This window comes from Narcine bancroftii, chromosome 2 (assembly GCF_036971445.1).
Source record: "Narcine bancroftii isolate sNarBan1 chromosome 2, sNarBan1.hap1, whole genome shotgun sequence".
Taxonomy (NCBI): domain Eukaryota; kingdom Metazoa; phylum Chordata; class Chondrichthyes; order Torpediniformes; family Narcinidae; genus Narcine; species Narcine bancroftii.
In genome coordinates, this window is record NC_091470.1 from 248723677 (window position 1) to 248740871 (window position 17195).

General features: G+C 38.4%; 1 protein-coding gene across 3 annotated transcripts in view; it reads left to right on the plus strand.

Moving 5' to 3' along the window:
• The window catches only part of LOC138755209 (zinc finger protein 236-like), a 160014-nt gene that overhangs the window by 32192 nt on the left and 110627 nt on the right, over nt 1–17195 (plus strand). The gene's annotated exons all lie outside the window — the stretch shown is intronic.

The window sequence follows — 17195 nt, forward strand, 5'->3', positions numbered from 1 at the left end:
CCCATCTTCACCAAAGTTTTATGTGTTACTTCAGAAAACATTTAATTTTACAATCTTAAATACATAATTTTTTTAATCTATTATTTTATTCTTAATTATGTTTTTTTATGTTGACAATTTTTTTTCCCTAGCTGCTTGAAGCTGCCGTTTGTTTGAATTCTGGATTGTAGGGATTTTTCTATACGGTATACAAATGGTGCTGAAATAGATTTGTAAGCTCTACTAAGATTTTACAATCCTTGCATCTTCTGTGTAGTGATTATACCACTAGGCAAATTGCAGTGGGTCCAATCCTATACTGAAGTTGCTCTGTTGACTGAGGTTTCTTCTTGACATAAAACCTTTACATAATTTTCAGGCTTTTACATTTTAAGTTCCTCTTATTTTGTCCAGCAGTAGACTTGAAGAGAGAAACCAGGGAAAGCACAGTGCATTTTGAAATGAACTGTCATTAAAAGCAATCCAAAATTAGGGAGCTATATTTGTGGAAAGAATGTGAATCAGCTTTGGCCAGTAATGAAATGATTATGCCAGAAAGAAAAAAATGTTAGATATTTGTCACAGAGTTTTCTTGAAGGAAAAAAATTGATGAAATTACTTTTCATTGTTTTAGTGTTTATTTCTCAGCCAGGAATGAAAATGAAAGCTCAGGGAGATGATGAAAAACTGAATTAATATTGTATGCTATTGCCCAAAGTCAGAATTATTCCCAATGGCACTATATTCAGAGACGTGGAGAGCGTCGGACCCTATAGGTGCTGTATTTCATCTGAATTGGCTGCTCCAAGACATGAAGTGTCATAAATCTGACACACCCCTCGTAATACAAGAAATGCTGAAATAGCTTTTAATTAAAAGTGAGGCAACTAGTAATCCATCAGACAAAGGGAAGTAAAACTGCATTAATTGTCATTCCACTAAATCCTTCGTGTCTTCCTTGGCATTCTTTAGCTGCTTGCGGTTGATAGCATGTTATTGGAATAATACTTATGCATTTATTACCATGATACATGACAAAATAATCCTGACAGTTGTTATGGCTATTGATAGTCAGTTTTCCATTAAGAAAAATTGTCATTTTGGTTTGCATCCTATGTCTGCAAACTTGAGAAGAAAATGCGCTAAATTGTTTGGTATTAGTACTATTTTGTGATGTAATGGACTACCATTGCAGCCATTCTCCAGTATTATAACATAAGAGCCTATGATTTAGGAGCAGGAGTTGGTCACCTTGGTGTGTGCTCTGCTATTCAATAAGATCATGGCTGATTTGGCTGCAGATTCAGTTCCACTTACCTGCCTTTTAACCATATCACTTAGTTCCTCTATTCTTCAGAAATCCTTCTATCTGTGTCTTAAATACATTCATTGAGGCAGCCTCTACTGTTTCCTTGGGCAGAAAATTCTATAGATTTGTTACTCTCTGGGAGAAGCAGTCCCTCCTTGTCTCTCTCTTAAATCCACTCCCCTGAATATTGAGGCTACGTCCTCTGGTTCTAATCTCATCTGCCAATGGAAACAGCCTCTGTGTTGATCTTATCTGTTCCTTTCATCATTTTATATTTCTTTATACAATCTCTCAGGATCCTTCTAAACTTCAATGAGTAGCCTATAATTATACTCCATCTCTCCTTGTAGGATAATACTTTTATTTCCAGAATCAACTGAGTGTATCCTCTCTGCACTTCAAGACCATGCATCCTTTCTCAAGTAAGGAGACCAGAAATGCAAACAGTACCCCAGGTGCTGCCTCACCAGGACCTTGAACAGTTGCAGCAAAATCTTCCTGCTCTTAAATTCAATTGTTCTAGCAATGAAGGGCAACTCCCATTTCATCTTGATTACCTGCTGCACCTGCAAACTAATTTTTTGTGATTCATCTATGAGTGTTCCTGGATCTCTCTGCACAACACCATACTGCAATTTATCACCATTAGGATTCTCATGTATGGAGACTTGTGACCATAATCCAAGCTGACATTCAAGGTCAGGCTGATAGTGTGCTGAACTACTAGAGGGCTGTTTCTCAAGCAGGGTTAAAGGTTTGACATCTGCTATGGACCCTGGACAATTTTAGGACCAAGGACAGAACTGAACCTACAGGGGAAATAAAGGATCATGCGCTGCTGTGAAGCTCTGAAGCAGCACTGGGAAAAACTGACAGCTGCGTGTGAAGCGCTGAAGCAGCCCTGGGAAAGCTGACAGATGTCAAAAGTGCAAGAAACACGTGCTGGAAGCCAGTGGACACGTGGAGAGCTCACCCGCTGCTGTCAACCTCTCTCCAGTGGAGCTGAAGGCATGCACTGGGGCTGTTGAAGAGCACAGAGTGCTGAGTTTTGAACGGGTAGTCAGCTGGTTGGAGAGCAGTCAGTCAGACTGTCAGTGTGCTCACCCATTAGTTTCAGTGGGAGAAAGAGGACTGAGCTACTTTGTCTATGGGTGCCAGCACTATTTTCTGGACAGCGATTTGTGTCACTCTGATACCCAGAATGTGTGTGTGTGTGACCGTCCTGACTTTCCCCAGTCCCCTTCTAAAAGGAGGACTTGGTGTGACAGGAGTCATTTGATGACCCAAGACTGGGTGTTTAGAGGGGAAGACTTGTTTGACAGTGGGCTTTGGAGGAATGAACCTCATGCAGCTTTGGAGGAATGAACCTCGTGCAGTGATTAGGAGGTCACTGGGTGAAAATTCCCATGTGAAGAAATCAAAGGTGGTTGTTGCCACATTTGAAACTCAGGAAGTCTAAAATTGATCGTAAGTCTACAGTGATCACAGCCATCTGTCTCTACATCCAACTCGAAGACCAGTGTGCAAACAAACTAAGAATCCTAAGCCTAAAGACCAGATTCTGCGAGCTGTTCCATTTTGACTGATGGACTTGATGTGACTGACTTGAGGTGTTGTTTTGGAGCATTTTGAGCTTGGACAGTAATGGTCTGTGTTTATTTCCACATACACCTTATAAATATCTGTTGTTAATGAAGAGTTTGGATGTTAAGTTTATTGAAGTAATTCTATTATTGTTAATAAATTCTGTGTAAAACATTGTTTATTTGTCTCTCAATTGCTGCTGGTGAGGCGTAACACTGGGAGGGAGGGAGGGATCGATCGATCGATCTGAGGTTCCCCAGTCCCATTCCAAAAGGGGATTTATTCTAATGATCCTAAGTGTCCTGCCAATATTTATCCTCCATTTAAAATCAGTGGAATGCATGATCTGATTATTCATAAACAGTATGAATGTTTTCTACAAGTAAACAATTCAACAGTTTGAAATAAAGTGCACAATTGCATGTAATGTGTTGAAGCCTTGAAAGGTACTTAGAAAAGCGTAAGATTTTCCTCCCACTTCCCAAGGCCCCCCCCCCATTTTTTTTTGTGTTTAGAGGGGTTCCAGTATTTTCTAACCCTTTCTCTCATGCTTGTCTTTGTTTGGAGATGGTGCAGTTAATGATGCTTCATTCACACAGTATTTAATCTGAAATTAACATGCAAACTGTTGAAATTCATTTCTTATCTACAGCATCTTAATATTTCATCATTATGCTCAGAGCCTCTTCGCCTGTCTAGTTGATTTAATGATTAAAAATACCTGAAACTTGTGCACATGTGGAATCGACCAACAATCTGGGAACTCTTAAGATCATGCAGTCTGTAGCTATGGCATAAAACAAATCATGACACGCATTGTGCATGGGTGTTTCGGAATCAGCATTTATTGTCACAAGTCACAAAATTCATTGTTTTGTGGTAACATCATGGTGCAAATATTCCTATAAACCACCTTAGAAAAATAAATAAATAAAAACAGTGTGCAAAAAGTCAAAGTAATGCAGTATCTTTGGCTTATTGATTATTCGGGAATCTGATGGCAGAGGGGAAGAAGCCGTCCTTGTGCCATTGAGTGCTCATCTTTTGGCTCCTGTACCTTTTCCCCCAAGGTAACAGAGTGAAGAAGGCATGGCCTGGGTGGTGGGGGTCCTTGAGCAGAGAGGTTGCTTTCTTAAGACACTGCCTCTTGTAGATGTCCTTGATTAAGTAAAGACTGGTGCCTGTGATGTCACGGGTTGAATTAACGACCCTCTGGAATATTTTTTTGTCCAGAGCATTGGGACTTGCATACCAGTTAGTGATGCAACCAGCCAGAGTGATCTCTAGAGTAAAGCTGTAGGTTTTCGAGACTTCGGTGACATACCAAACTGCCTCAAACATATCACAAAGTATAGCCGCTGGCGAATGTTCTTCGTGATTGCATTGACATGAAGGCTCCAGGGCTGATCGATGGAGATGTTGACACCAACAATTTAAAGTTCTTGACCCCCTCTACTACTGAGCCCTGGTTCATGTTCTCCTGACTTCTCCCTGAAGTCCACATCTCCATGGTTGTTAAGTTTGATGCAAGAAGTTGAAGGGCCTGAATTTGTATAATATCTATCATGTGGAGCTTCACTTGTTTTTAGTGCTTTACAGTGTATTTATTTTGCTATGTTGCTTTATGTTTGAGAAAGAAAATCAATTGAACAATCTTGATATCCATAATTTCCTTTATTATTAATTGGACATTAGTGAAAGCATGACTACAAGATTTATATAGATTGGTGGCTGAGGGTGGGACTGCACTGTGATAGATATTCCATTGCAATACTGCTTTGTGTTAAAACTTCATTAACTCTAGGATTTGGTATTCACTTGTTGGCCACTTTAAATTCAGTTGTTTGATGAGACTATGGCTGATCTGTAATACCATACACCTGCCAAATGGTGTCATGGAATTTATGTTAGAGCACTTGACTCCTCATTTTGAAATATCAAACAAGTGACACTTCTAACAGTACTGCAGTAAATCATCAACTTTGAGGAGTGCTGAAGTATCTAGAATGGGAGTTGCATTCATAGGCTTGTGAGGGAAATGAGAGAGTGACAATTGGAGCTGAAGCTGGCTTGTCAACTGATTTTATTGAAACATGATAATATGTGCTGACAGTTATGGCACTCGTCAAGTAAAACTATTTTCAGAATAAATTGTAATCGGGTTTGAAAATACTCCATGACTTTAAACATCAAAAATAATTTACAAGGAAGGCTCCTCTTGTATCGGTGAACATTTTCAATTATAGTCTATATATGATTTTAAAATAAATTGACCAGGATAACATTTTAAAATTATGGGTGCACACATTCTGAACCGAGTGAAATGTATCAATATATCTGTAGAGCTCGTCGAAAGAACCAAAGACTTGTTGATCCAAACCAAGGCTTTTATTAGCAAAAGACCGGAGCTCTTCACAGGTGGCCGACCAGTCCGGAATGATCCGACCTGGCTAGGGACACAACCCTTTAAGGCCCAGGTAATAGGTGTGGCTTAGCTCTCAGCCAATCGCTGTAAGCACAGTCTAGATACAGTAATTATATACACTATGTACATTGGTGATAGATATGTACTATCACAATATCATAACATTTATCATTATTGCTTGCGAGAGAGTAGTCACTTCAAAAATAAAGTGTCGGATTTGTTTTGTCTTTGGAGAAGAGTTTATGGCTCCATAACATGGCTGTTAATCTACCAAATTATACTGATAGAATACCTCAAATGATTTGAGGATTGTATAATTTCTCCTTTGCCTCATCCCACATTTTCCAGATTAAAAGGGTAGCCATGGGTACCCGCATGGGCCCCAGCTATATCTGCCTTTTTGTTAGCTACATGGAGCAATCCATGCTACAAACCTACATAGGAAAGGCCCCTCAACTCTTCCTCCGCTACATTGATGACTACTTTGGTGCTGTCTCATGTACCCATGATGAGCTTGTTGACTTCATCCACTTTGCTGCCAACTTCCACCCTGACCTCAAATTCATTTGGTCCATCTCTAGTAGCACTCTCCCTTCCCCCCCAACCCTCCACCTTGGTGGTGGGAGGCATTTAATATTTGTTAGGTGATTGTATTGGAGGATTTAAACCATGTTTTTGCTCCTGCAAGGCTGAGAATCAGTAATCTGCTTGAGACTCAGCAGACATAAGCTAAATTCCACCATGGGGCCAAGAGATGCAGTTATCTGACAAAAAGACATCTGTGTACCAAGAACATTTAATCTTCCTGCTTGTTTCGGTCACAGTCTTTCAGGCAGAGACCTAACCTTGAAGCAAAATAAACCATTGTATTCAAAGTGATAAGCTGAAAGTTGTGTTATTCAATAGAAGCCTAGGCATCCTCGCTTGCTCGCTTATCTTTCTTTTTGTGCTGGGAATAGGTGCTTGAGGAATCAGTTTTTGGGTAATATAAGCCATGGTCCCGCTGCTGAAGTTTGAGACTCTCCGAGAGGTGGCAACATCTCTCAGCAAGAAGAAGAACTTCTAGAGTCCAACCAATGTCCCAGTCAGGGAAGGTGGAGAAGCTGCTACCGGCGCCCCAACAACCTACTACAAGTGTGCGGTCGTTGCCTCGCTTTGACAGTTGGGACCAGTCCAGGCGTTGATAAGTATAATTGGGAAGGGCTTGCATATTGTAGTTTGATATCAGCTTTAGAATTTGTAATAAAGATTTATATAAACTGAAGTGGTCTCGGCGAGTGTGTCTATTTTCTTTCGCTAGCTCAAACACTGTGACCAATCTAAAACGAACATAGTGAGAGGTACAAATTTACCCAGGACAGTGATTTAGTTCGATACACTGCAAGATAACCAAAAAATGTTGAAAAAAAGTTACACAGGGGACCCAATGGTATAGCCACAATTTAAGAGAAGTACATTGTGATGTTATCAGGCATTTTATTGCAAGGGGGTTGAGTGTACGTTGTACCAAGTGTGAACAAGTGAGTCATTTATTCTGAAAGTTTGGCAATCATTCCCTATTAGCAAATAGAGCATTGTTTTAGAATTGAGTTTTGCACACCTCTCCAATAGATGTACAGTATTAGAGGCTGATGCTATATCCTTTTGGAATCTTGTTCATTTTAAATGTTCTGCCAGGATACCTGTGACCAATTTGTTCTTGAACCATTTTATTTCAGTTGCTGAAAGTATTGAATTTTTAGCAAAGTTGAAGAAAAATTTGTGATATGAAAATTTTTTATTTGCACTATGAATTGAAGAGTAATTTGACTTTTGCAGACGATAACTTCAAAAGCTTTAATCAATTTTGAATTTTGTAGCGTCGCCTATTCTCTTTGTATTGTGATGTTGGTGGTACATTGTGTGGTGAAGAATAAAGATTACAGCATAAAAAGAAGGAACAAGCAAGATACGAGACAAATGTGGATGGGAGAGGTGGAGAGATTGGTAAAGGAGGAGAGGGGTGGGATGGGGTGGGCTAGGAAAGTACTGGAATGGACAAAGAAACTAAACCATGGAACTGGATCAGGTTTAGGCTACCTGACATTGAAAAATTAATTGTTCATACTGTTGGTTTGTAGGCTACACAGGTGGAATATGATGTGCTGTTCTTTACGTTTATGTTTGGCCTCACCCTGGCAATGATGAGGCCAAGAACACTTACAACTCTGTGGCTCGGTACGACAGAAACACCATGTACAAATTTAGTGGGTTGTATAAAGAAAGGTGATGAGTTAGCAAATAGGAAGGAGATTGAAAACTTGGCTGAACAACCTTGCATTCAATTTCACCAAAACTAAGGAGCTGAATGTTGAATTCAGAAAGGGAAAGCCAGGGGCATACAATCCATTAATCATTGGGATATCAGAGATGGAGAGGGTAAGTAAATTTAAGTTCTTGGGAGTCACCATCTCAGAGGATGTTTCCTGGATCCAACACACTAATGGCATCGAGAAGAAAGCACATCAGTGCCTCTACTTCCTCAGGAGTTTGCAGAGTTTAGTATGACACCACAAACCCTGGAAAATTTCTACAGATGTGTGATGGAAAGTGAGCTGACACTGCATCACAGTCTGGTATGGAGACACCAATATTCCTGAGCGTAAAGCCCTCCCAAAGGTAGTGGAAACAGCCCAGGACATCACGGGAAAAACTCTCCCCATTTTCGAGAACATCTAGAGGGAACACTCATCGGAGAGCAGCCGCAATCATCAAGGATCCACATCACCCAGTACATGCTCTGTTCTCGTTGCTACCATCAGGAAAGAGGTATAGATTCCACAACACTCATACCACAGGATTCAGGAACAGCTGCTACCCCTCCACCATCAGACTCCTCGACAACAAACTCAATCAGGGACTCATTTAAGGACTCTACTTGTGCACTTTATTGATATTTTTATTCTCTATGTATTGCACGTCCATTTGTTTACATTCATTATCTGTTTACATTTTTTCATTTGTTTACATGCATACAATGTGTACATTTTTGCACTACCAATAAGTGGTAATTCTACCTCGCTTGCAGAAAACTAGAATCTCAGGGTTGTATATGATGTCATGCATGTATTCAGACAATAAATCTGAAATCCGTCTTGGAATGGGAATGTTCACTGCCTCATCTGTTGTCTGGATGAGACCAAATGCAGACTTGAAGAACAACGCATCATGTTCTTCCTGGGGTAGGTTACGTTTTCCAATTTAAGGTAATGCTCACCTGGTACAACTCCACTGTGTCCATCTGTGCTTTACCAGTTTTTACTTTCCTAGCCCATTTCAGTCCTCTCTTTTCTCTCATCCACACTCTCGAACCTGGCTCCTCACTCTGACCTTCAGTTGTCCAGAAATGAGAGCAGTAACAAAAGGCTATTTTCACATTATTGTATTATTCTTTTCTATGCATTTGTATCCGTGTACTTCAGAGTGAATTTCAGTTAATTATATTTCATCAATGGTTACTTTTTATGAAAATACCACCTAAAAGTGTTTTATGAATCTAAGGATTAAAATTCAGATAACATTGTTCAAACTTTCTAGTAGTAATAGAAATGATGAATGGGATCATTATCCTCTTTGAATACTGACATTAATAAGCAAAAGAATTAATTTGGGGCATGGCCTTGATGCTATTTGGTTTAGTCTAACTGAAGATCCAATGAACACAGCATCCAGGATGGATATTGAAAACTTGGCTGAATGGTGTACTGAAAGCAACCCTGCACTCAATGTCATCAAAACCAAGGAGTTGATTGTGTACTTCTGGAAAGGAAAACTAGAGGTGTACGATCCAGTGATCATTTGGGTGGTGGGCGGAGGGGGGGGGGGAGTCAGAGGGGGAGAGGGTAAACAAATTTAAATTCCAGGGTGTCACCATTTCTGAGAACCTTTCTTGGGCCCAACATACTATTGTTGTCGTGAAAAAGGCATGTCAGCACTTCTACTTAGGAGTTCATTGAGGTTTGGTGTAACATTGGAAATCTTGGCAAACTTCCACAGATGTGCACTGGAAAATGGGCTGACCAGCTGTGTTATGGCCTGGTACAGGGGCACTAATACCTCAGAGCAGAAAATTCTGCAAAAGGTAGTCCAGTACATCACAGACAAAACTCATCGAGAAAATCTTCAGGGAATGCTATTGTCAGGGAGCACACCACCCAGGGCATGCTCTGTTCTAACTGCTGGCATCAGGAAAGAGGTACAAGTCATGTCAAATTTATTGTCATCTGATTTTACAAGTACAACCCAATGAAACAGTGTTCTCTGGTCCTCAGTGCAAAAACATGCAGACACACAACCAGACATAACACGCATACAGACAAATAGTACGCATTCAGGACAAGTATGATATCTATAAAAATAAATAAATATTGGTTTGTACATATGACGGTTTCGGATGATTAGTGTTAACAGTTCCTTTGGTCGTTCAGCATTTTCACTGTCCATGGGAAGAAGTTGTTCCTCAACCTGATGGTGCTGGATCTGACACTCCTGTATCTTTTTCCCCGATGGGAGCAGCTGAAAGCTGTTGTGTGCAGGGTGGAAGGAACCCTCAAGGATTTTGCGCACCCTTTTCAGATAACGATCCCGTTAGATCACATTGATGGGTGGGGTAGAGTGACTCCAATGATCCTCTCTGTAACTCTTACGGTATGATGGATTGCCCTCCGATCCATTTTTCTGCAGCAACTGTACCACACTTGTGATGCAGCTGGCCAGGACACTCTTGATAGAGCTCCTTGCACTTCTTGACAAGTGAGGAACTGTTGAGTGTCCACAATAGGTCACTAGTTAAGTAAACTCAAAGGAACTTGCTACTCTGCACTCTCTCACTGTGGAAGGTGGTCATTACTAGTCCACAATCATCATCTTCATTTTGTCCATATTGAGATTCAGGATGTTACTTTCACACCATTTCCACCTTTTCGCTGCAGTGTGACTCATCGTTGTTGCTGATGAGGCCAACTACTGTTGTGTTATCTACAGACTTGATGACACTGTTGGAATTGGATCTGGCAATGGGGGTCAGTAGCCTGAACAGGATCAGGCTGAGCACACAGCCCTGAAGTGCGCCAGTGCTCAGCGTGACAGTGCTCGATATTCTGCTACTGACCTGGACAGACTGTGGCCCTTCCATTTGGCAAAGAGAGGTGTTGAGTCCTAGCAAGAACAGCTTCTCCACCAGTCTCTGGGGAATGATTGTGTTAAAAGTCGAGCTGTAGTCAATGAGCAGTCTGGCATCGTTCTCCAGGTGGGCCAGGACAGAGTGAAGAGACAAGTATATCATCTGTTTCTAAAAGCAAATTGAAATGGATCCAGCATCTCTAGAAAGTGTGCTTTGATGCATTTCATCACCAGATGCTTGAAGCATTTCATAATGGTGGAGGTCAGTGCCATGGAGTGGTAGTTATTGAACCTGTTATCATCGCTCTCTTGAGTACCAGGATGACAGTACAACATCCCTCCGTGTCTTTTTCAGTAACTCACTGTTCCATTTATACAAAAAATGCTCTGAATTAATTTCTCCTATTTTATTCATTTCAATTTGAATCCAAGATGTTTTTTCTCCAATCTGATAACAGGAGGACAAGAATCTTAATTGAGCTGCTTTATAATAATTTTTAAAATTTGGTAATCTTAATCCTCCTTGCTGAAATTTCCAAGTCAGTTTTTCCAAGGCTGCTCTTGGCATTTTATCTCTCCAAATAAATTTCCTTATATTTTTATTTAGTTCTTGGAAAAAGTTCTCTATTATAGGAATGGGTAATGATTGAAACAAATACTGTATTCTCGGAAAAAATATTCATTTTATTACAATTTACCTATCTTATTAAAGTTAGTACCATTTTTTAAAAATCATCTTTTTTTCAATAATGATAAATAATTCAGTGTAAATAAATTATTTAAATTTCTTTCTATTTTCATTCCAAACTATTTGATTCCTTTTTGCCACTTAAATTTTGTCTTTTTATTTTGCTTTGTATATAATCCATATCAACCATAGGCATCACCTCACTCTTATCAACATTTACTTGATACTAAACCATATTCTGCTAATCGTGCATTTAGTTTAGACAATGATATTTCTGATTTGCTAAATAAATTATGATATCATCTGCAAATAAACTGATTTTATGTTTTTTTATTACCCATCTCAAAACCTTTAATCTCATTGTCTCTTCTAATTATTTCTGCCAAAGGTTCTATAGCTAAAGCAAATAAAAATGGTGAAACAGGCACCCTTGTCTATTTGTGACCACTTTGGCTTTTGGTTTATTTTATAATGCTCTTATCCAATTTATAAATACATTTGGAATTCCAAATGTATTTAATACTTTAAATAAAAAGTCCTAACCTATCAAATGGTTTTTCTGCATCTAATGCAACCTCTATTGCTGGTTTACTTTCTTTTTGGACTACACTTAATAAACTTAACTCTTTTATCTACAGATCTTCTATTTTTAATAAACCAGTTTAATTTTGGTAAATATTTAGTTAATCTATTACCTAATAGTTTAGATACAACTTTATAATCTGTATTTAATAACGATACAAGTCAATAAGAAGGTTGTAAAGGATCTTTTCCTTTTTTTGGAATAACTATTATTAATGCTCTCTTCTTTGGCTTGGCTTCGCGGACGAAGATTTATGGAGGGGGTAAAAAGTCCACGTCAGCTGCAGGCTCGTTTGTGGCTGACAAGTCCGATGCGGGACAGGCAGAGACGGTTGCAGCGGCTGCAGGGGAAAAATAGTTGGTTGGGGTTGGGTGTTGGGTTTTTCCTCCTTTGCCTTTTGTCAGTGAGGTGGGCTCTGCGGTCTTCTTCAAAGGAGGTTGCTGCCCGCCAAACTGTGAGGCGCCAAGATGCACGGTTTGAGGCGTTATCAGCCCACTGGCGGTGGTCAATGTGGCAGGCACCAAGAGATTTCTTTAGGCAGTCCTTGTACCTTTTCTTTGGTGCACCTCTGTCACGGTGGCCAGTGGAGAGCTCGCCATATAACACGATCTTGGGAAGGCGATGGTCCTCCATTCTGGAGACGTGACCCATCCAGCGCAGCTGGATCTTCAGCAGCGTGGACTCGATGCTGTCGACCTCTGCCATCTCGAGTACTTCGACGTTAGGGATGTAAGCGCTCCAATGGATGTTGAGGATGGAGCGGAGACAACGCTGGTGGAAGCGTTCTAGGAGGCGTAGGTGGTGCCTGTAGAGGACCCATGATTCGGAGCCGAACAGGAGTGTGGGTATGACAACGGCTCTGTATACGCTTATCTTTGTGAGGTTTTTCAGTTGGTTGTTTTTCCAGACTCTTTTGTGTAGTCTTCCAAAGGCGCTATTTGCCTTGGCGAGTCTGTTGTCTATCTCATTGTCGATCCTTGCATCTGATGAAATGGTGCAGCCGAGATAGGTAAACTGGTTGACCGTTTTGAGTTTTGTGTGCCTGATGGAGATGTGGGGGGGCTGGTAATCATGGTGGGGAGCTGGCTGATGGAGGACCTCAGTTTTCTTCAGGCTGACTTCCAGGCCAATACTCTTATTAATACAGGAGTTAACAATTCTTTAATTTCTTTATAAAACTCTGGGTGGAAACCATCTTCTCCCGGGGCTTTATTGTTTGGTAATGACATCAGAAACTTATACACTTCTGTCTCAGAAAAATGATTAGACAACTCCAATGTTTCTTCCATATTTAACATAGGTAATTTAACTTGTGACAAATATTCCTCATTTTTTTCATCCTTCAGAGATTCTGATTGATATAATTTTTTTATAAAAATTCCTAAAATTATCATTTATTTCTTGGATCTTGTAGGTGAGTTGACCAGTTTCTTTTTGTTGCAATTATTCTTCTTGATACTTGTTCAGCTTTTAATTGCCATGCTAATACTTTATGAGCTCTTTCACCTAATTCATAACATTTATGATGTGTTCTCATTATATTTGTTTCTACTTTATAAGTTTGTATTGTATTAAATCTTAATTTTTTAAATTCCAATAATCTGTTTTTCTCTTTGTTTTTTTTTGTTTGGATTTGTAATTCCTTCTCTAAATTTAATATTTCCTTTTCCAATTGGTCTTCCTGTTTCATATGTTCTTTCTTTAATTTAGAAGTATAGCTTATTATTTGACCTCAAATATGCTTTCATAGAATCCCATATAATAAAATTGCTCATTACTGAATTTTCATTAGTTTCTAGAAAACATTTTATGTTGCCTCATAAAATTATAAAAATATTTTCTCTTTAATAATATTGTATTAAATCTCCACCTACAACCTATATTTTGTTTTTCCTCCAATGTAATTGACAAAATTAAAGGTGAGTGATCTGATGAAACTCTCGCTTGATATTCAACCTTTCAAACTAACTTGTAGCTGTGCAGAGGTTATAAATGTTAATATGTTGGTGTCTAAAATAATAAAAAGAATAGTCTCTATCAGATGGATGAGTTCCTCTCCAAATATCTATAAGGCCCATATCTTTCATTAGACCTGCTGTAATCTTAACTACTTTACTTTTTATTTTACCTCCTGATCTTTCTAATTTTGGATCAAAGGTAAAATTAAAATCTCCCCCTACTAATATCTTTCCTTTTGCACTTGCTAATTGCATAAATATATCCTGTATAAACTTTCCATCATCTACATTTGGTGCATACACATTCATTAAGGTACAATATTCTGAATAAATTTGACAATTAACCATTACATATCTTCCCGCTTTATCTATAGTTGTATCTAATATTTTAACTGGTAAATTATTATGCATTAATATTGCCAAGCTAGCTTTTGAATTAAATGAAGATGTCAAATCCAATCTCTTTTTTACTTTTTATACTCTTTTTCTGTCAAATGAGTTTCATGTAAAAAAGCTAAATCCACTTTTGTATTTTTCATGTACATTAACAATTTTTTTCCATTTATTGGATCCTGTATTCCATTTATATTGATACTAATAAAATTCAATTTCCCTGCCATCAAGTACCTTTATTAAATATTTTGTCCATTCACCCCATCTCTCCCACTCTCATAATATTAGAAACATATCTCATAATATTCTAGATTTTAATCTAGATGTTCAAAAGAAAGAAAGAAAAAAAGAAAGGAAGTCCCCCCAAAGACGCATGATGTTTTTACATCTTTTAAAACCCTGATCTATATGGGATGTGGTCGTAACCACATTTGTTCGCATGATTCCACAGTAGTCATTTCCATTTTCCCAACTAACTCACTCAAAATGCAATACAGTCCCCTGTTGCATTATGACTATACATTCTTATTCAGACATAACTCTTTTAAAACATATAGATCACTGATAGGTTAAAACCCTCCTCCCAATTAAATTCTCATATTTTTCAGTTACACCTCAACTCAGTCAGTCATAGATTCCTTTCAAGTGTCAACGACCACCTGTCTCTCTCTTTCTGGCAACAAATCAGCATTTGCCTCATTAGGCTCCATAAAAAAACTGTTTTTCCCCATCTGGAACAAAAACTTTCAAAACTGCCGGATACCTCAAGACAAAGGCATAACCATTTTTCCATAATACATTTTTAACTGCGTTAATTTATTTTCACTTTTTAACAAATAAAAACTTATTCAGGGTAAAAGAAAATCATTCCCATTATAAATCAAAGGTGACTGTCTTTCTTTTACTTGTTTTTTTGCTTGTTTTGCTGACAGTTCCAAGATCTTTTCTCTTACTTCATATCGAAGAAATTTAACCAGTATCGGATGAGGTCTCTGAGCTGATTGTGGCTTTGGACTCAGTATTCTATGTGCTCTCTCAATCTCAATGTCTCCTTGAAATTCAGTTACCCCACAAAAAATTCAGGAATCCTACACTGTAAAAACATCTTAATTTCCTGTTCTTCATTGCCTTCTTTAAGTCTAACAATCTTTGTTATTCCTTCAGCAAAAATCTTCTAAAACATCAGTTTTTTGCATTAATTGATCTTTTGTTGCATCCACTTCTACTTGTACCTTCTTCATTTGTTCCTTAATGCCTTGAATTTCAAATTCGTTTTCTTTAATTTTTTCATCCAGAACTTCAAACCTTTTTGCCACCTGCTGCATAATTTTTTCCACTTTCCTTGTAAAATTCTTATTTTCAGCTATACTCTTGACACATTTTTTTAAACTTTTTCTGTTAATAACATTATAGATTGCTGGAAATTATCCATCTATTTTCCTTAACTTTTTCAACCTTTTTTTGACTCAACATTTTTGAGAGGTAGGAATTTGCAGTCTAAGCCTACGTCATCACATGACACCCCCCCCCCCACCCCCATGTTCATCTTTCTGAGGGGGAGGAACCTGCAGATGCAGTTAAAAATGTGACTGAAAATAGAATGCTTTAAGGTTTATATATTCATGCAAGTGAACTTTGTTCAGTGTAAGTACAGTATTTTTGTCTTTTAAACTGTTTATTAGTTAGGCATTGTAAAAGACCACCTCAAGCAACCGGAAAATACACTTATCTGGCATCTACCTATCCCCATAGGTGCTGGATACCAGGGGTATTATCGTATATACCCTTATAATAAATCTGAACTTTGAACTTTGAAGTTAGTCATCAAAAGTTTGAAGTCCCTAGAAATGCTTTGTCAGTCTGTTAAGCCACACTCCTAGGTTGCCAAAACCATGAATACTTTTGAAAGGCTGAATGACTTTGCTAATTATGAGAATTAATATAAATTAATCATCATATTTTTAATTAGCATAAGTAAACTGCAAAGCTTTTAAATTAAATAGATTTAATGGCCCGACCAATGAATAATCATAAAATATCTGAAATCGGCCCATTTTCTTCCACCTTCTCCAAACTTCATGTCATATCAGCTTTCACACTGCTGGGAAATTGCAGAATGTTGATGGTCTTTCACTGATTTTGCTCCATAAGTTGAATGCTAGATACTTTTTTTTAAAGGTGTGACAGATTATGTTTTATTTTATATTTTATATAGATATGTTTTAAAGGCGATAAACTGTGGCAGGTCTTTTGGTGTAGATCACATACAAACACTTCAAAACAGACCTAATTTAAAATGCCAGAGCTCTACACAAGCCAGACAGTCCAGGCTCCGAGTGCCTTTGCAAAAACTTCGAAGAATGCCTAAAAGGACTTCACAAGAAGGTGTTAATTGGACATGCTGTGGCGTAATAGATTATTGTTTTGGAAAGCAACAGTGCTGCAGTCTGTCTGAATACAGTTTGCTGTTCTAAGAGGGTCATGTGGCTTTTCTCAGGGGGAGTGAGAGAGAGAGAGAGAAAGAGAGAATTCATTTCTACAGTTTTACAGTTCAGCAGCAGTAGCTGGGACTGGAACATGGCAAGCTTGTGGAAAAACCCCATTTTGAAGATGGTTTGTGAGTTCTTAGTTTAGCCTCTTCAAAGCCCTTGTGGTTAAAAGAAGAGGAGATAGCTGGCTAAATAATGTTTCACTTGAAATAAGGGAAGCAAAAAGGAACTCTATGGTGACCTGAAAGAAAGAGGTTGTCATCTGGAAAACCCTGATGGGGCAAGTTTCTTTGGCAAGACACTGAAGTTGCTGATCGGAAGCAATCAATTTGTGTTCAATGAGCAACAAATCTCTCTCTGAAAATCGACAAGAACCTTCCTGAGTGGTAACCATTTACCTTTCAAGCACCAAAGCCTGGTGAAATTCATAAATGTTAAATTCTGTGCACAGTATAAGAATTGTCTAACACTGGTGAAATTGGAGGAGAGAGAAGTAAGATTGGACTGTGAATCAGAAATTTTCTGAACTTAAATACACATTACATACACATGCGCTTAGAATTAGAAGAGGGTTAAGTTAATAGTAATAAGTTAGAGTTTGATCCTGTTTAAAGATAATTAAAAGCA